General features: G+C 39.9%; 2 long non-coding RNA genes across 2 annotated transcripts in view; one reads left to right on the forward strand and one right to left on the reverse strand.

The window, feature by feature from the left end:
* LOC132377847 (uncharacterized) overlaps window positions 1-21,801 on the forward strand; it is a 106,345-nt gene that overhangs the window by 34,077 nt on the left and 50,467 nt on the right. The window contains exon 2 of the long non-coding RNA XR_009506801.1: window positions 13,021-18,638. This is a non-coding gene — a long non-coding RNA (uncharacterized LOC132377847). The remainder of the gene's footprint in view (window positions 1-13,020; window positions 18,639-21,801) is intronic.
* Window positions 4,214-20,112, reverse strand: LOC132377848 (uncharacterized). The gene is made up of 3 exons (XR_009506802.1): window positions 19,947-20,112; window positions 5,538-5,857; window positions 4,214-4,281 (listed from the first exon to the last, which is right to left on the reverse strand). It is a non-coding gene; the product is annotated as an uncharacterized LOC132377848 (long non-coding RNA).

Here is a 21,801-nt window from a genome sequence, read left to right on the forward strand (position 1 = left end):
TCACAGACCTGTTATTGCTCAATCTTGTGTGGCTGTACGTCACTTGTCCCTCTAAGAAGTGTCAGAACAACTCAACAGTTTTTTTTTACTTACTCTCTTGTTTCATTAGATCCATATTTGGTGGTGTTTTTTGTTCCCCAAAGATCAAAACTGATTTGGCATCAAATTCATCTCCAATCAATAGGAACTAACTATGCTCAATAGTTGGGTCAGCATGTTGAAGTTTGCTTCGGATATTCATTCATAATGCAAACTGCTGACGTGACTATATATCATGCTTGCAACTATCAACTGGGGTAGAATTTTGGGCAATGTGGAGATTTGCAATTATGTAGAATTGCAGACTTGTAAGAGACGTTTACTTCTCCATTTTTTTTTGAGTCTCACTGTTGGAATGGCGTAGATAATTTGCATGGTATAATATGTACTGAGAAATGGATTTATAAAAAACTTTTAATTTATAACATGTTTTGAAAGAAATTGATATATTTACTATCATGGGAGCATGGAAGTATTATAAAATGAGGCCAGTGAGAAGCAACAATAAAGCATCCTCTCTATAGTCTTTGAACCTCTGCCACATTTTGAGACTAAGGGAAGCAAAGACAGGAAGTAGTTGTTGACCAGCCCTTCTCCTGTGGTTTTCTGTCTGAACGTGTTCATTATGTCTTTATGATTTAAATGATGAGACTCACATTGATGTAAGTAAATACATGTTTCCCCTTTTTGTTTTTTTGTATTCACTAACTACAGTAACAACTAGAATAACAATATACCTTTAAAATACTAATATGTACATTTTCTAGTCATTAAAGTAGTTGAATAAAAAGTAAATTAAATTCTTCAAACTATTCTAATTTTTGACTGTGATTTACAGATTTATAAAAATTCTTTGAGGGGAAGGAATGATCTACAGATTAGTCAGCAGAATAGTTAACTTTACTACATAATAGTTATCTTTGCCCATTATTTCCTTCCATGACAAATCAGTGCACATAATTATATCAATAATGTTACAGATGAACTTGCAGTAAAAATTTTGCCTTAGAAGGCAAAATAATTCAATAGTATATAAATCTTGCTCCCCCCATAATGAAATCCAGATTATTATTTGTGATTTTCATACTTCCTGTTATTTAAACAGAACAGAAATAGAATCAGTGTCAGAATTACCAATAATAATTTTAATTTTAAACTCATGCTCTTAAAATTCTGTCATTTTCAATAGTATTGTGGTATGTGTCAATCATTTAAGAATCTATTTTCATTTCAGTTTTAGTTTAGTTCAGATGAGTAAGGATTTAACACAATTAACTTTGCAACCTGGATTCAAAACAAAAAAAAGTATATTCAATGAAGTTTCTCTTTTTTAAGTGTTTAATTAGAAAGAAAATCAATGAGTCCCTGTCACCAAAGCATATTACTATTCAGAAGAAGTACCTATGTTTCAGATAGATTGTGACTTTTGTGGTGTGTCCATGTTTGCATAGAAATCTTCCAGAAAGGTACTATATTTATCCAGAAAACGATCAGTGATTTTACTTAGAAAAAACGTATTTTCTGGTAATGAGGGAGACGGGAGGTCTCCAAATCTGAAGAGAATTTTGAAATCCTGTGGATAGACTTGGTTGACCTCAGTCACATAACACAGACATGATGTGTACAACTGGCTACAGTGGGGATACCAGTTGTCATTAATGGGTTAAAATAATGTTGGTTAGTAAATCTTGACAATGACTTCCAAACAGGTCCAATAAAGTTACGACTTTAAATTTAAACCATGAATGTAATTATCTTGCAGGATTCTGCTGAACACAAATATTTCCTCTCATTTATTGTTCCCCAATATGTCCCGCATTGTCCTACCAACCACACCAAGAGTAACTAGAGACCCTTGCCAAACATGGTCTTAAATGACCATTAAGTTCCAGTCACATACTGTAACTTCAGAAGCTTAGGTATCTGTAGTCTGGCTGCCACACAATATTATGCACATGACTGCACTGGAGGAAGTACAAAGGAAATTCAACAGGTTGTTGTCTAGAATGAAACATCTTGATAATGAGCAGAGATTGGAAAGGCTGCTCTTGTTTTCCTCACAGGAGAATAGGTTTGGGGGTGGGTTGTCAATAGAATTATGAGAAACATTGATAGTGTAGGTAATAAGTAACCTTTTCCATGGCAGAGGTGTTAAGACCTTTTACGTGAGGTGTAAGAGGTTTAGAAGAGATCTGAGGGAGAGCATTTTTTCACAGAGGGTGGCTGGAATCTGGAAAAGATTGCCCCAGAAGAAAATGGAGGCAGGTACTAAACATGTTTCAAGTATTGGCAAAAGCACTTGAATTATCAAAGCATAGTAAGCTGTGGACTAAGTGCTGGTAAATGGGATTTGAATTAACTGAAGCTTGATGGTCAGCAAGGTCATGGTGAGCTGTATGGCTCGGAATCTAAAAGCAAACAACAACATGTAAATAAAGAAATGAATTTATGAATTTCAGCATAAACACTTGGACAAAAAGAGTTGAAGAGGCTCAAAAGATAACTTTTAAAGCAGACTACAAAGGAAATGCCCAATAGGCATACAAAGCCAAACAACCCGTTCATTGTTTCCTCTTTGTCGAACCAGGTACAAAGCTGTTCACTGAGATCATAAATGTTCTGTCCCTCATGCCTTCCAATCACTTATCAAAGAACCTAGGTGATCGAGACAATTCAGTTTCCCTGTTGAATATTGCTACACATTTTTTTTTCCGTTGCAATAATTCCATGTAAGAAATTAAACCGGGGGAGATGGTGTGAACTACAGATGAGAATACTTAAGGGGCGGGTTGGAGGGTGGGAACACTGCTATTGTCAGCTAGTGGTAGCGAAAGAACTAGATCAGGGAAAAGAATTTGCTTGAAGGGCCTTAGATCAGGAACTCCCATTCCTTTAGGCCAGTAAGCATGAAAGGAGCCCAGCTTCTAACTCTGTCATCTCCCACCTCCTCGCAGCAAAATGTTTTCATGGTCCTTGAACTACCCGATTGGGAGCCTTTCCATCAAATATTAGGGCAGAAGTACAGAATCACATTTAGATCTTATAGTCACTGAATAAATTCCTCCAAATATTTGTACCCGTGTGAGTAAACTAAGAATGAGTAAGTTTGTGGCAAGATTCAAGGAATTGTTAGAAATATCAAGGAATTGTTAGAAACACAATAGGAAGATATTCATCCAACAGGTTTGTACTGGCTCAATGTGAGAGCAATAGTCCAGTTCCTGTCTGAATGTAATAATCAAATTTGCCTCCATCATGTTACTGACAGTGTATTACAGATAGATCTTGGTCACTTTTCCTTATTTCACTTTTCTTTTGTGCATTACCATAATACTATGTTTCCTAATCTTTGATGTCTCTAAAACAGTACTCGGCCTAAGCCTTCCATCATTTCAAATGCTTTGATCAGATTCTCACAACCTCTTTCATTCCAAGGAGGACACCACAGTTTCTTAAGTTTATCCACATTATTAAAATCCGTCTTTCCTGAAATCAAACTACATAAACCAAATTCATCCTGGCCACTCCCCACGGTACTCCTAAAACTGAATACACGGTGTTCCCCTCCTGTCTGACCCAAAGCCGGTTAGATTCCTGCCAGTGCATTTGTAACGGAAGGTGTTAGATTTCACATGCACTAGGAGAAGCAGAACAGTTAAAAGGAAGGTAACTATTTTTCAGACTATATCAAGGACATTTTTATGAAAAAAAATTCTGAAGTTTGTAGTTGCTAAACGAAAGTGGTTTATTTGTTTTATTTTGATGTTTTTATTCATTTAGCATGATTATTTATTTTAACTATTGCAAGCTTTTCATTTTGTAATGTTTGGTAACTATAAACTAAAATTTCAGTGTTAGGAAAGCAGATATTACAGGGATGTAAAGTCATAACCTTTGGTAAATGAGGCTTCTCGACAAGGTACAAAGACCACGATATACCGCTTTCTTGAAGATCACTCAGTTTTTCAGGGTCACCTTGGCCAGCAGTCCATACATGGAACAGGTGAGTATTGCAGGCAGCTAGTCTGGCTAACAGTCCAGATCCACGATGATCCAGTCCATTTAGTCTTAACACAAGCCCAGTAAACACGAGGAAATCTGCAGATGCTGGAAATTCAAACAACACACACAAAATGCTGGTGGAACACAGCAGGCCAGGCAGCATCTATAGGCAGATGTTTCGGGCCGAGAAGCTTCGTCGAGACCAGTACATAGCTTGATGGGACAAAGAATCTGCCGGCCCTGATCAACAAAAAGTAATGGCATCAAGTTTACAAAACTGTATTGGAAAGTGGGAATCCAGTGTGACAATTACAAGGTAAATGAAACAAAAAGGAAGAAGAGCAAAAAGATGAATGAATGCAAATTTGAACAAAATATTCAACATAACAACAATGTTTTTAATGTATATTTTAAAAAAGTGGTAAAAGGGGATGTGGATTCATGAAAGACGGATGCAAGCAAGACTATAATTGACATAAAGGAAATGGCAGACTTGTTAAACGAGTGCTGTATATCCGTTTTCACTTCCTGCTGCCATCTATATAATGTGCTGTGCTTCCTAAATGTCAACTAGAAACTTGATATACAACTCCCTTTTCATCCATTTTAAAGACTGGGATTTAACCTCACCTCTCAACTTGTAAAATCATGGCAATACAAGCAAATGTATGAACCCACAGAATAGCAATTTTGTAAGATGAGTAGGCAACTGGTCTGTCAACATAATTTTTATTCCTAACTACAACACCAACAACCACCCCACCCCCTAGAGTTCAGAGTTCTACTGTGAACACTTGCACTCCAGTGTGTGTTTCTATTATGTTACCAGACTAGTATTCCAGAAACTCGGATGAATGATCAGGGGATGTAAATGTAAATTCTATTAAAGCATTTGGAAAATATAAATTCAATTGATCAACTAAATATGCCATAACAATCTCGTAGCAGAAATGGAGGCCATAAAAATACCAAATTGTTTTAAACACCATCTAGTTTCCTAATCTCTTTTAGGCTGTACCTGGCAGAGTTTTCATATGCCTCTCAACTCATACCTATTTAAATAACTTAAATAAAACAGAAAATGCTAGGTCTGGCAGCATCAGAATTTAGATTAAATGCGTGAAATCAGAATGGGAAAGAGAGAAAAATGATTTTCAAGTTACGCTTATGGTGGTGTAGGGATGGATAGGACGAAGGGTTATCACTGGTAGGATGACTTTGGGGTTGCTATAAGGAAGAGATATTGATGAATTAATCTGGTTGGTGGTTTAATGAGGGCAGTTAGAGAAAGAACATGAGCAAAGAAATGTAGAAACTTGAGGTCAGGGAAGTTAGAGAGAGAAAAGACCAAGTAACTTGAAGCTGCGAACTGCAGGACTATAAGGAATGATGAGCAGGTCCGAGCATACTACTGGAGGAAGAAAATTGATTCAATATAACAGGTGCATGAGCTAATGCAGAACTGCCCCTCCTGATATGTAAAGAGAGCAATTTACCTGAATTTAGTATTGAATCCAGAAGACTGTAACATGTGTAGAGAGATGATATTATTCACGCTTCACTGGAACCTTGAAGGAGGCCACAGATGGATGGGTCAGAGTGAGAGTGGGGAAATTAACTGAAAAGAAACAGGAAGCTAGGGAGTTTGGGTCTGTGGACGGATTGCTGGTACTCCACCGAGCAGTCATTCAATCTGCATGTGGTTTCTCCATTGCAGAGGAGGCTACATTGTGAGCACTGAATAGTGCACAGTAGATTGTCAGAAGTGCAAGTGAATGACTGCTTCCTCCAGAAGAACTGTTCACGTCCTCAGATTCTGGGAAGGGAAGAGGTGAAAGATCAGATGTTGCATCTCCTGCAGTTGACTTTTATTTAGCTTGTGAAATGACCAGCAACATCGACAATTAGACACGTTCTGAATAAAGACAGATGCTCTGTGCAGCATTGATTTAGTTACTGGACAGGTCAATAACATAACCAATCCAGTCATTTCTGTGCAGACCCCCATACAAACATCACATGGCATGCAGCTGCTGTAAGCTTAAGTTTCACTAGATCTTGTTGCAGTCCTGATCTAAGGGAGAATCCAGAGGAGATTCATGAGGATGATTCCAGGAACGAAGGTGTTAACATATGAGAAGCGTTTGGAACTTTGGGCCTGTACTCACTGGAATCTGGGTGTGGTGAACTACGTCTCTGAGAGTTATTGATGGTGCATCACTGGCGATCCCATTGAAACCTACTGAATGTTGAAGGGACTAGATAGGATGGATGTGGTGGGGACATTTTCTATGGTGGGGGTATCCAGAACTAGAGGGCACAGACTCAAAGTTGAGGGGCAACCATCTAGAACAGAAGTAAGGAGGAATTCTTTTAGCCAGAGAGCAGAGAATCTGTGGAATTCTCTGCCACAGAGAGCGGTGGAGGCCAAGTCCGTGGGTATATTCAAGGCAGAAGTTGATAGTTTCCAGTTTGGTCAGGGATATGGTGAGAAGGTAGGTGTATGGGGTTGAGTGGGATCTGGGATTGGCCCTGATGGAATGGCAGAGCAGACTCAGTGGGCTGAATGGGGTTATGGTCTTATTAAAATAAATTGCAGACTGTAGAGCTGAGATGAGAAATCAAGGTGGAATTATACCAAGTTTAAACCCAAAAGGCTTTAGTGATGCTAATGTCAATGGAACTAGGGGAGAATTCTCTAGCCAGAGTTATCCTCAGCACAGAGCAATGGTGTGATTCTAGAGTTCAATCATATTAACCTCAGGACCTTGTGTAGGAATTTTTCACAGCAGTGTCCTTGCCCAAGCATCTTCAGCTACTTCATTAATGATTTTTTTTCTATCATACTCTGGATTGTAGAAGACTGAGGAGTGACCTTAAAGCTGTATAAAAACCAGGAAGGCACAGATAGGGTGAAGGGTTCCAGGGTGGGGGAGTTTGAGATGGCGTAGATTTAAATTGAGAGAGAAAAGTGAAAAAGGGACATGAAGGACTAATTTTCCACAGAGATTAAGGTGAGTATGTGGAACAAGCTGCCAAAAGACATGGTAAAGGAGGGTACAATTACATCTGGACATGGATAAGAAAGGTTGACAGGGATATGGGCAAACACGGGCTAATAGGATTAGGTTAACATGAATGAGCTAGTCTGAAGAAGTTCCATGACTCTTTAAGGTTAGTCCAATGAACCTGACTGATAATTTGAGCAACACAATGGTGCAACTCATGGAGCTGCTCTCTCATAGCTCCAGCGGTCCTGACAATGCAGAATGTAAATATGGAGTTTGTATATTGTTCCATTGCACGAGTTTGCTTCAGATTTAAATGCTGGGAGTGTAAATAGCCTACTTGATGTGTAGTGGAATCTTGGGGAAACTGATGAAGAAAATAAAATGGGATTGGTGTGGGATCAGTATAAATCCGTGCTTGATTTTTGGTATAGACCCAGTAGGCCAAAGGACCTGTGTATGACCCTATAACCAATTACATACTCTAGCTGCACTCTGGTGATTCTTTAGCTAATTATTCATCCTCTCATTTCATAAAGATTTTTACCATAAGAGAAGATTTAAGTGTGAAGGAATACCTTCCCGAATAATCCAGAAGTTTGAAATCATCCAAGAAAAGATAACTCTGAATGAGAGGGGCCACATATTGAGCAGAATATACAGTTGCAGCCATGCTCCTAGAGAACCTCTGCAGGGCACATCACTCCTACTCTCTGCCCAGTAAAGTCACATAACCTAATCTAGAAACAGAAAGCCATTTATTCCTCTCTTTATTTTTGATTCACAGTACTGGAGATCCATATTTATCAGTACAGTGTGAACATTTTGCTATGGCTCACCACCACCCACTCAAGGGCATTTGAGATCAACATTAAATGCTGACTTTGGAGTCATTACTGCTGAATTACCATCTGTTTCCACAGATGCAAGGCAATATCATTTGATAAAGTTATTGTTAATAATGTGAAGTAGTCTGATGTGTTTTTCATAAATAGATTAATGATAATAGATTTACCACATTGTAAATTAAATTGTAATTGTGTAAGGATATCATGTTGTTAGGATCAAACAGACACATTAGTGTGTCATTAAATCAACAATTTCACAGTCATTTAAAATGTCTAGTTTTGGCTCCTTCAACTCCAGTAAACCTGATTTTTGTTTGTAGAATGCTATATGTTCAAATTATGTGGGACAAACACAAAAATGGACTTTAGATTTAATGTTGGCTTCTGAGAAAGTATTTGAACTTATCTATACTGAATTAGTAGACTTGATTTTAATAATTGATGAGGCTTGGATAGCGCAAAATACTCAATACCTCAGAGCTGTTGTAAATGCCACTTTCCGCTATACCGGGAATTAGCAGAAAGTTATTAGCGTAAGAGAAGTTTACTGAAATGTAACTAGCACTTAGAATGGTTGGAAATGTGAAAAGGAATGAAGTGATTAAAATAGGTTCCGCAAACAGGCGCTGAGTCTGAGGCTGGATTATGATTTTAGGTAGATAGATAGATACTTTATTGATTCCAAAGGAAATTACAGTGTCACAATAGCATTATAAGTGCACAGATATACAAATATTAGAATTTTCCCTCATCTTCCAAATAATATGCTGGTTTGTAAAAAACATTACTTTGCTCAAAATGATTGGAGAAGGTTTAAGTACTGCAGTTGTTTAAGTCCAAATTAACTCTATTGCTAAGTGTCACCTCAGGCAATATTTCATTTTCTGATAAAGATCTCAAATAAGCATTCGTGGTCATCTTCTTGTTTCAGTTGGTTTGCAACTCAGAAACCTTTGCAATGTACTCAAAACATGGCTCTGTTTTGAATAAATGATACATGTACAAGTGGCAAAATGATTGGGAAATGACCATTGAGTTCACCAAGGAATTGCATACATCATTTACCCATCCCTGAGCCATGCAGTTCCCTGAGGGACAAAGCAAACAGAAGAATACAACCGTGTCCAATTTAAGAAGAATTCTGGGAATTTTCTATCCAACCATTTGATTCAGTGAAGCACAAGCACCATGGCAGCCCATTAAATATCAATATAAATAGTTAATTAATAATTGAAAGCAACCACTTCAATCTGGGTTGTTCATTTCTCTTTCAAATAAACACAGTAAATCAATGTGCACCACATAGCTTAGTGTGATAAGATGAAAATAAATAACTTACTCTGACTTGAACTCGTTGCCTAAAGATGTTACTGAGTATTGCCCTCATGATTCACTAAATGATCAATCCAGCTGAACCAAAACCAGTCTTGTTAAAAATTTCAATCTGGTTGATATTTATTTGTGTTTTGAAAATAGAAGGTCCTTTCAAACCTATACTTAACATCTGGGAGTTTCTTAGATTTTCTTATTGACTAATGCAGCTTAACTGGGAATCTGATTTCCAGCAATAATTGGCATTCCCTCTGGATATTCACTGAAGTTATTTTAGCTGATTGTAAAAATTCCTAAGAAAATTTCCATCCTAATACTTGCAAAACAATGTTACATTCTGCTAGCCCTCTTCTGCAATGTCTGCAAAATCTAAAATACACCTTGACGTGACAGATGTGAGAAGAACATTGAAGTAGATTCATTGAAAAGTATAGCTCAGAAACAGGCCCTTCAGCCCATCTAGTCCACTCAAAACCATTTAAACAGCCTATTCCTATTGGCCTGCTCTAAGATCATAGCCCTTCATTCCCCCAATATCCATGCACCTATCCAAACTTTGCTTAAACATTGAAATCGAGCTTGCATGCACCACTTGTGCTGGCAGCTCATTCCACACTCTCATGGGTCTTTGAATGAAGAAGTTTCTCCACGTTCCCCTCAATCTTCTCACTTTTCACCCTTAACCCCTGACCTCTGGTTGTAGTCCCACCCAACCTCAGAGGAAAAATTGTATTTACCCTATCTATACCCCTCCTAATTTTGTACACCTCTATCAAATCTTCTCTCAGTCTTGTACGTTACAAAGAATGAAGTCCTAACCTATTCAATCTTTCCTTATAACTCAGGCCTTCCAGACCCAGTAAATTTTCTCTTTTCTCTTTCAATCATGTTTACATCTTTCCTGCAGGTAGGTGACCAAAACTGTAGGCAATACTCCAAATTAGGCCTCACCAGCATTTTATACAACTTCAACATAACATCCCATCTACTGTACGCAATACATTGATTTATAAAGGCCAATCGGCCAGAAGCTTTCTTTACAACTCTCTCTACATGTGACACCACTTTCAATGATTAATGGACTTCATTTTCCCAGATGCTTTTGTTGTACCACACTCCTTAGTGCCCTAACATTCACAGTGTAAGACCTGCCCTAGATGGTCCTACCAAAGTGCAACACCTCGCACTTGTCTGCATTATATTCCATCTGCCATTTTAGCTCATTTTTCCAGCTGATTCAAATGCCTCTTCCAGCCATGATAACCTTCCTCATTGTCTGCTATACCCCCGATCTCGGAGCATTCCACAAATCTGATCCAGCTAACCACTTTATCATTCAGATCGCAAACTGAAGATAAATATCTTGGGTTCCTCCAATATATCTTAAAATTAAGACAGATATAGTTTCATAATGGAGTAGCAGAGATTTAATTTATCAAACATTTTCAAAGACTTTGTTATGATAGGGTTGTTCAGAAATATAAGCATTTTGTAATGGAACAATTCATGTTGAAAAGTTGTTGTTTAGTTCTAACTGCCCTTATCTGTATCTCCTCCTTTCCCCAGACATCTATCCTCATCCCATCTTCTCACTGCCTGTGGTGAACTACATATACCTGTCTGGACAAGGCCCCTGCTGACTGCTCCTGTGGCTCCTCCCACAGACCCCTGTATAAAGGCGATCAAGGCCTGAGCCCGGCCTCTCAGTCTCCAGGATGTAGTATGGTGGTCACTCACTGCTTGTTCCTTCTTCCAGTCAATAAAAGTCGATATCTCACCTTTACGTCTCAGAGTGAGTTATTGATGGTGCATCACTACCATAACAGGGATTGAGTTCCTTTGGTCTTTACCTACAACCCCATGAGCCTCCGCTTTAGCACGTCATTCTTCTCAACTTCCTCCATCTTCAACGGGATCCGAGCATCAAACACATCTTTGCCTCCTTCCCGCTCCTCCACACCCCCCCACACCCCAGTTCTCTGCTTTCCGCGAGGATTGCACTTCTGGTGACTCCATTGTTCTTTCATCCCTCCCCACTGATCTCCCTCCTGCAAGTGGCACAAGTGCTACACCTGCTACCCACCACCATTCAGGGCCCCAAACAGTCCTTCCAGGTGAAGCAACACTTCACCTGTAAACCATTCGGGGTCATCAACTGTATCTAGTGTTCCTGGAGCAGTTCCTCTATGTCAGTGATCTCCAACGAAGATTGGAGTACTGCTTTGTAGGCTCCATATGTAAGAAGCAGGATTTCCTGGTAGCCAGGCATTTCAAGTCCACTCTCCATTCCCAGTCCCACATAGAATCATGAACACTAGAGCACAAAAGTAGACTCTCTAGTCCATGCCAGACTATTAATCTGCTTACTCCCATTGACCTGCACCCGGATCATCACCCTCCATACCCCTTTGATTGATGTACCAATCCAAATAGCTCTTAAATGGTGAAATCAAACCCACATCCAACAGTTCCATTGGCATTTCATTTCACACTGTGAATGAGGAGCTATCCCTTTTGCACCCTTAACATTTTTCCACCCTTAAGCCATGATCTTTAGTTCTAGTCTCACCCAATCTCAGTGGAAAAATCCTGCTTACATTTATCCTGTCTATACCACACATAATTTTATTTACCTCTTTCAAATCTGGTTTCATTTCTCTATGCTGTGGTGAATAAAGTCCTAACGTACTTATCCATTTCCTATAACTTAGGTCCTCAAATCTGAGCAACATCCTTGTAAATTTTCTCTACACTCTTGAGAACTTATTGATATCTTTCCTGTAGGTTGGGGACTGGAACTGCACACAGTATTCAAAGGTTGGCTTCACCAACATATTATGCAGCTTCAACATTATGTCCCAACTCCTGTACAAAACACATTGATTTATTAAAGTCAATGTGCCAGAAACTCTCTTTACAACCCTAGCTATTTGTGGCACCACTTTAAAGGAATTAAGGGTCTCTAATTCTGATCCCTCTGTTTATGGCACTCCTCAGTGCCTTACCACTCATCATGTAAGTCCTAGCCCGGTTTGTCTTCCCAAAATGCAACACTTCACACTTGCCTGCATTGTTCCACCTCCCACTGCAAGCTTTGATAGTCTACGTCGTCGTCCACTACACCCCAAAACTTGGTGTTATCTGTAAACTTACGCAGGTAATTGATAAAGATGACAAAAACATAAGTATGAAGATTAATCACTTTGGAGAATTTCTTACTCTTGTAGGATAACATCTTTCCATATAAAGGGGATCAATCTGCCTGGCAGGTGAGACACTTGACTGTGAAACAATCTCAGATTCTGGGACCTCCTCTGTGATGGTTGAAGGAGTTGACTCTTGGACTGCAGGAAGTGGTTCCAACAGTTCTGGCCACCTTTCTTCTTTAACAGTTGACCCTGCTCTCCTCAACTGATCAAAGTGTTGTCTCCGGATGCTATCAGATTTAGTCTCCACTGTTTGTCCAGGAATGAAACATCAACCCTCCTTGTTTGAGGACCCTTCAGTTCTTTGTCTTCATACTCCTTCTGAGACTGTGTTTGAGGAGATCCAAATGTTAACACAAGGGATGACCGAACAACAGCATAGCAGGTGACTTGCTGGTTGTGGAATGTGCTGCATTGTGATATGCAAGGAGGAAACTGGGTACTTTCTGACTCAGTGTCAGTATGGTGTGTGCTGCTGATATTGCTTGCAGTACGTGTTTTAGACTCGAGACAAACTTTTCCACCAAGCCATTTATAACTTGGTGATATAGGGCAAAAATAACATCTCATTTCATTCATTTTCAGGAATGACTGAAACTGTTCTGCAACAAACTGTGATCCATTGTTACTGACTAAGTGCTCTGGAACACCAATCCTTGGCAAGAGGCTTCTCAACACAGCAACAGTGGGCAAAGCTGTGGTGGAGACTGCTGGGAACACATCTGGTCACTTTGTAGCTGCATCCATTACTACCACGAAATATGAGCCGGTAAATAGTTGAGTAAAGTCTACATGAATCCTGTGCTGGGGCAATACAGGCTGTTCTCAGGGATGGAGAAGTGCTCTTTTTGGTATCTCCTGGATGTTTTGGCATTCTATATAATGCATGGTGAGCTGTTTGATCTGATAATCTATCCCAGGCCACCAGACAAAGCCTCGAGCCAACGCTTTCATTTTGACTGGCATGTACTCCTCCAACACTTCAGCTTTAAACTTGGATGATCCAAACCCCACATAAGGCAAACTCCTTCAAGGACAAGTTTATCCTGGCTCTGGTAAAAACGGGGGAATTGGAGTTTATGTTGCAGGTTCCAGATACTTATAATCCTGAGAAAGTTTGGGGTCTTCTCCAGTTTCCCTTTGGATCATCTCTACTGTATAGGGAGAATAAACTGAGAAATGTCCTCTTTTGTAAATTTTTTAGGTATTTCCTGTTCCAAGAGTAAACAGGACAATCCATAAGCATTTCCATGATTAATCATCCACTTGAATTCAATGTCGTACTGCTGCTGCTAGTGGGAACACCCTGCTGTGGATTGAAAATGGACACAAGTAATGATCAGCAACGAGGGTGAACTCTTTCACATACAAGCACCGTTTGAAATGTTTTACACTCCAAACCAGACTCCAGGCCTCTCTGCTATTCTGTGTGGAAAGGGAATGTGATGGGGCATCCCAAAATGCTGCTGGAACATTCACTTCCATCACTCTTAATGTGTAAAATGACTGCAGCTATCCCGTAAGGGAAGGTCTCTCAGGCAAGCTTCACTGGACAATGTGGATCATAATGTGTGAGTACAGTGTCTGACATCACCATTTCCTTTACCACCTCACACTTTTTGTTCATTGTCATTTCTTTCAGATCAGTAGTAATGAGTTCAAAGAGTGGAGCATAGTAGACAGGTTTGACGGAAACCAGTTAGAATAATTGACTAATCCTAAAAAGGACCATAACTGTGACACATCCTTTGATCTTGAGGCATCTACTACTGCTTCAATTGTCTCTGTACACTTGTGTAATCCTTGTGCATTGATGGTGTGAACACAGTAACTGATGCTAGGTTTAAAGAATTCACACCTTTACATTGTGCTCTGAGCCCATAATCTTCTGATCTTTTTAACACTGTCTTGTGATTTTGGAGATGTTCCTTCTCATCCGTTCTGGTAACAATGATGTCATCCAGGAAAAATCTGAGTGCCTAGGCAATCTTGCATCATCTCTGCCAGAGTGTAGGTGCCGATGCAACTCCAAAAATAAACCAATTGTAGCAGTAAAGCCCTTAGTGAGTGTTTACGGTGAGAAAGACTTTGGACTCTTCTTCCATCCCCATCTGTAGGTAGGTCTCAGCTGAGTCCACTTTGCTGAAGGGTTTCCCTCCAGAAAGGTTTGCAAAGACATCCTCTAAAGAGTATTGATTTACTTTCAGTATTATGTTAACAGTGACCTTAAAATCACCACAGATCCTGACATATCCATTCTTCTTGGCTATTGGATCTACTGCCATGGACCATGGGCTCTACTCAAAAATTTCCTGGAAAGAAGTCCTTCAGCTTCCATGCAGTCTAGCTCGCTGGCTACTTTATCATGGGTGATATAAGGAACCGGATGGGTTTTGTAAAACTTGGGTATGGTATTTTCAGTTAACACAATTTTACCCTTGATATGCTTGAGTTTTACAATGCCATTCTTGAACATTGCTGTGGCATCATCCGGTCCTGTTCCCAATTCACTCTATTGCTTGGGATGAGGCACCCCCACAATGCTGGCCCTCGAGTATTTATCAAGTACAAGCCCTATGTAGTTTGTTGATTGTTATATTTCACTGTTGAGAATATCATTCCCAGAGGAGTTCCCTGTCAGTGTCCAATTCCATTTTAATTAATCCGATATTCTGTTCTGTGTAAGCCACGTTGCCTGTCCTCTTTTTTCAAAGAATTGGGTTTCCCTACCTCCATCATTGATGCTGTCCTCATCTGCTTCTCCTCCATTTGCCTTACATCTGTGCCCACCCTATCGTCCTGCCAAATTAACAGGGATCAATTTCCTCTTGTCCTTACCTACCAACCCATGAGCCCCCACATGCAACTTGTCATTCTCCACAAATTCCACCATCTTCAAAGGGATCCTACCACAAGCACACCTTAGCTTCCCCCCTCCCCAAGCCTTCTTCTGCAGGGATCACTCCCTCCATAATTTCCTAGTCCAGTTTTCCCTCCACACTAATCTCTCTCAACACTTATCCCTGCAAGTGGCCAAAGTGCTACACCTGCCCATTCCCCTGCTCTGTCACTTCTATTGAGGACCCCAAACAGTCCTTCCAGGTGAGGCAAACACTTCACCTGAGAATCTTCTGGGATTGTCTACTGTGGCCGGTGATCCTGATGTGGCCTCATCAACATCGGTGAGACCTACCGCCAATTGGGGGGGGGGGGGGGGGGAAGCTGCTTTGTTGATCCCCTCCGCTCCATCCGTCAAAAGCCGAACTTCCTGTTTGTCAAACTTTTAATTCCGATTCCAATTCCTGTTCCAACATATTGGTGTATGACCTCCTCTTGCACCATGATGAGACTTCACTCAGGGTGGATAAGCAATATATACCGTCTAGGTAGCCTCCAACCTGATGGCATGAATATTGATTTTTCTTTCCGGTAAAAAAAATTCTCCCCCTCCCCTCTTCTTTTATTCCCTACTCTGGCCTCTTACCTCTTCTCAACTGCCTATCACCTCCCCCCGGATCCCTTCCTCCTTCCCTGTGTCCTATCAGATTCCTTCCTCTCCAGCTCTTTACCAATCCTTCCCACCTGGCTTCGCCTGTCACCTATCACCTCCTAGCTATCCTCCTTCTCCTCCCACCTTCTTATCTGGCATCTTCTCCCTTCTTTTCTGGTCCTGAAGATGGGTCTGGCCCGAAACGTTGACAGTTTATTCATGTCCAGAGATGCTGCCTGACCTGCTGACTTCCTCCAGCATTTTGTGTTTGCTGCTTTGGATTTCCAGCATCTGCAGAATTTCTCCTGTTCATGATATGCTTGCCTGTTGTTAGGTTTAACATTGTAAATCTCAAGGCTACTCAGTCTGCATCATTCTCGTCATTACCAAATATTTCATCAACAGCATGCAGATTATTGCTCTTTTTGAAACTGCAACTTGACTTTTTAGCTTTTTCTCTCCCTGTGCAGTCTATTTATCTTGGTCTGCCCGACATGCTGTTTGTATCTGTTACATTTTCTGCAAGTTTAATCTGCATTGGTTTGTTTTCTGTGAGCTCCTGCCACAATAGTAACACAATTTATTCGACCAGGCAGGTTTCTGTTTGGACATTGCAGTTTTGTTAACGTGTAATTTCATTACCGATCGCAACTCTCTGTACTGTTTCCATTGGTACAACTGCTCTTTAAAATGTAGGTTGTGCTTCAGTTTGGAGTTGTTTTTGCATGCTTTCTTGTAAGATTCCACAAATTAAACAATCTCTCAGTGCATCATTAAGCCTATCACTGAACAGACAACTTCAATTCAGCCACGTACGCTGAAACGGACTCCCACTCCTTTTGATTTATTTATGAAACCTAAAGCATCCTGAAATCAACAACGGGTTTGGCTCTGATTGTTCTTGCAAAGTATTAGCAAAGATAATTTTGGCTGATTTGGTTGGAGCAGTCAAGCTTCTAAGCAAACTGTATGCTTTGGCGTCTAATGCACTCAGCATAATTGTACCTTGTTTCTCATTGGCTATTCCATTTGCTTTAAGATACTGCTCAGCTTGCTCAGTATACATAGTCTGGTAATCACTTGTGCAGTCAAACACAAAACATAAAAATTAATTGAAAGGAAAACATACTGTCTGGGAATAAGAGTCTTTGTTGTAACTTTATGCGAGATGTGTGTGTTTGAAGCAGCAATGTGATATGTATGCTATTCACATACTCTTACATATAACCAATAATGCATTATGTAATCACAGAATGTCTATTCAAACAATATATTTACATTATTACTCAAATATTATTGAAATATTCACCCACCCACCCCCACGCCCAGCACTAGCAAACTTTCCTGCATGGATGTTTGTCTCCCTTCAGTGCAGGTATAAACTTTCTCACCTCTACATGTCCCACCTTTCCTGGTCGTGAGTCCAATGAGACAAAATCCTGAAGCCTTCCCTCCTGCAGCATCTCCTTAGCCAGTATTACCTTCCTATTTCTAGACTCGCTAACATGTGCAATGGGTAGCAATCCTGAGATCACAACCCTGGATGTCCTGTCACTTAGCACCTAACTCCGTGACTGTACTTGGTAGGACCTTGTCACCCTTCCTGCCCGTGTCACTTCTACTGTTGTGGATCATGTCCTCTGGATGCTCACCCTCCCACTTCAGAATGCTCAGGCGTGCTTGACTGTGGCTCCCGGGAAGCAACACACCATCCAGAATCTTGTTCTTGACCGCAGAACCTCCAGTCTGTTCCCCCAATCATTGAGTCCCCTATCACTGTAGCTCACCTCTTCTGCCTCCTTCCCTTCTGAGCCGCAAAATAACAATTATAAGTCCAATGCAGCAGCAACTTTTATTTAAGGCTTCACTGAGGTTTGGACTGGGATCACTGGACTCAGTTCACAGTGTTCTCCATTACACACAGTCAGTCCATGGCCTCCTCTGCTGCCGTAATGAGGCCACTCTCAGGTTGGAGGAGCAACACAGCATTTTCTGTTTGGGTAGCCTCCAAAGTGACAGTATAAACATCGATTTCTCCAACTGCTGGTAATTTTGCTCCCCCTCCCCTTCTCACTTTCCATTCCATCTCCCCATTTACTCCTTCTCTTCTCCTCGTGGAATGCTTAATGGTTAGGATGCCATCATGTGATGGTGTAATTTCAGTTTTTTTCCACAATAGATTAATATATCATGACTTTAAGGTTACAGGTACCGTAACCTTATTAGTTTACAAATTACTGCTCCAAATACTTACACTGAGACTTCCATGATTTCATAGTTGAAAGAGCTCCGAGAAGCTCTCGTGTGTTTAAATTTCTGTTTTAGCACGCTTCTCTTTCTGTTAAGTGCTTCAGATGCAGGCTGAGATTGAGATTGATAATTGTGTCTCCTGTCTCCGTGGACCACAGAAACAGCCTTATTTCATTGGTTATAATGCAATGCAATAGTTCTCTTTACTCCAATATTTTTATAACTATTTTGCACTACTCCTGTGATTAGTCCTTTGTGTGAGTGCATGCTAGCTGGTAACCAATAGAAATGGCACATATACCCCCCCCCCCCCCCCCACACACACACACACACATGCACAAACAGACTAATCACAGGACACATAAAAGACGAACAATGTAGATCGTCAACATTTCATTCGAAGTTGCACTGATGAAGTTGCCCAGCTGGGTAACAAATGTCTGCAAGCTAACAAGCCAGCTCGGTGAGCCACTCAACAATAACATAATTTAACTAATATATATATATATATATGTGTATGTATACTGTAATTCATGTTTTTGTCTCTGTTATTATGTATTGCATTGTACTGCTGCTGCAAAGTCGACAAATTTTACGACATATGCCGGTGATATTAAACCTGATTCTGATTCTGACTCTGAACTAAATAATGTTTTTTTTAAACATAAATTCTTGGTCATGAGAGAAGCAAAGAATAAAGTTAAACAGCTTGAGATCATCCAAAGGTCAAGGAAGTTAAGCCAAGCAGTATTTGTTTGTCCTATTTGTACTCCCAATTCCTGGCTTCAATATCTTGCCCTAGATCATATGTTAATCTTCTCCTATGAATGGAGTTTCTCTCCTTTCTTCAAGTTTGATCTCATCCATGACATACCGTCTGCCTTGAAACTCGTTAATCAATAACTAACCACCTAACTTCTCATTAACATTAATAAAGCAGCCTTCTTCACCAAAGTTGCAATGTGTGGACTCTGCTGTGTAATACATGGAATAACAAAAACAATGCAAAATATACTTTTCAAGTAGAACAAATTTGTACTGGTTTCACAATAAATCATAAACATAAGGTGTAGAAGAAGAAAGCACTTTAATGATAATTGTTTTGAAGAATTGTCTTTCTGCATTCATTTCCGTAAGTTGTGCATTTCCTCACTTTTTCAGTTTCAAAGCAAGATCATGAACTCCACAGCTGTAGGAGACGATTGCAGATGTGGATCAGTCAGGCTCCTCAAACCTCTTAAGATAGTTCTGTCATGATTTGCTTTTACTCCAAATAACACGTACTTTAAAAAACTATCATATTTCATTTGGATTAAATGCTTCAATCGTTTGGTCACTGGATAAGTTAACTGGAAGTCTGGACAAGTTTTGGGGAGACGAGTTTAAATCCCACCACAGCAACTCAGCAATATAAATTCAATTAGTTATATCAATCAAGCTAACATAAGTGAAGATGACCATGAAAGTATGAACTTTTAGTCAATCTCCAGGTACTTCAGCAATATCTTTTGGAGAAGAAAATTGACCTTCCTTACATAATCTCCGTCATAAGTGAGACTAACCTTGCAGTAGTAACACAGACAAAACAAACTTACAGAAAGCAAGAGTTTCAAAATGAAATAAGTCTTGAATTTCTAAAAATATAATTTACTAAAATTGTTTGGTTTTCTATTTATTAAGAGGGTATAAATTTTCTAAGCTATGATTGAGATGGAAATTATTTATGGAATAATCTTACCATTTAAGTAGTTACGCATGGTCAATTACTTACTTCTTATGCCAGCCCTTTCATCAGCCGTTTGCATGAATGAGTTAATTTCACAGCAAACATAAAATTCTAAGCACTTAGGTGCGCTTTTCTATGAACATCTTAATACAAGGAAACTATCCATTTGTGTTTCCATAACAACATTGCCACAAACATTATTGTTCACAAAGCATGCAAATTAGAATTACTTTTCAAACTAGAAATGCACTTTGCAATTATGTGACTTTACACTGTATATTTAGTGTAGTTACAAACTTCTATTAATATTTTTGAAACGTCAAAAGCCACAAAAACCTATCTGTTTTGCCATCCCTCAACATAAACATGACCCCTGCAACATGAGGAAAACTTACTACATAGTTGTTCAGTAACAAATGTCCTTCACATCAACTTCATGCATCCTGAGATTTTCAGACGCATGACTGAGTTAAGTTCATTCAGCTGTCAATAAACCTACCAATTGTAGCCCATGCCCTGGAATGGACTTAATAGAATTATAGAACACTAGAGCAAAGAAACAGGCCCTTTAGCCCATCTAGTACATGCCAAACTATTTATCTATCTAGTCCCATCAGCCTACACCCAGGACATAGCCCTCTGTACCACTCCCATCCATGTACCTAGTGAAACTTCTTTTAAAAGTTGAAATTGAACTCACCACTTCCACTGGCAACTCATTCCACACTCTGAAGATATTCCCCCTCATGTTCCCCTTAGACATTTCTTTTTTCACCCTTAACCTATGACCCAACTCTAATCCCTGCGGCACATCACTAGTCATAGGCTTCCAGTTTGAGAGGCAACCACCTACTACCTCTCTCTGGCTTTTCCTGCAATTCTGGTGTCTAATACAATTTACAACCACATCATGACTGGAGCTTCTTAACCAACCTCCCATGAGGGCCCTTGTCAAAGGCTTTGTAGACAACATCCACTAAGTTAATAGGCCTTCATTAACTTTCCTGGTAACTTCCTTAAAAAAATATCTCTCAAAGACTGGTTATAGATACAACCATGCTGACAATCCTTACTCTGTCCCTTAAAAACTAAATACTTATATATCCTGTCCCTTAGAATACCTTCCAATAATTTTCCCACTGCTGATGTCAGGCTTACCAGTCTATAATTTCCTGGCTTATTCTTCGAGCCTTTCTTAAACAACAGAACAACACTGGTTTCCTCCAATCGTCCAGCACCTCACCCGTGGCTAAGGATGTTTTAAATATCTGTGCTAGGGCCACTGCAATTTCTGCATTAGCTTCCCACATGGTCCGAGGGAATATCTTGTCAGGCTCTGAGGACTTGTCCACCCTGATTTGCTGCAAGACAGCAAACAACTCTTCCTCCATAATTTGTACAGGGTCCATAACCTCGCTGCTGCTTTCCCTCACCTTTATAGACTCTCTGTCCATGTCCCAAGTTAATACAGATGGCAAAAAAAAAAATCCATCTCTTTCAGCTCCAGCATAGGTAACCACTCTGATCTTCCATAGGTCCAATTTTGTTCATTGCTATCCTTTTGCTCTAATATACTTGTAGAAACCCTTGGGATTCTCCTTCACCTTGTCTGCTAGAGCAACCTCATGTCTTCTTTTAGCCCTCCTGATTTCCTTCTTGTATTGATCATACTCCTGAAGTACCTGATTTGCTCCTTCTTGGCTTTACCTGTAATACACCTCCTTCTTTTTCTTAACCAGGGCCTTAATATCTCTTGAAAATGAAGGTTCACTAAACATGTTATCCTTGCCTTTTATTTTGATGGGAACATACAAACTCTGTACTCTCAAAATTTCACTTACCAAGTACATCTTTGCCAGAAAATAATGTGCCTCAACCCACGTTTGCCAATCCTTTCTGA

This window comes from Hypanus sabinus, chromosome 19 (genome assembly GCF_030144855.1).
Source record: "Hypanus sabinus isolate sHypSab1 chromosome 19, sHypSab1.hap1, whole genome shotgun sequence".
NCBI classification, from domain to species: Eukaryota; Metazoa; Chordata; class Chondrichthyes; order Myliobatiformes; family Dasyatidae; genus Hypanus; species Hypanus sabinus.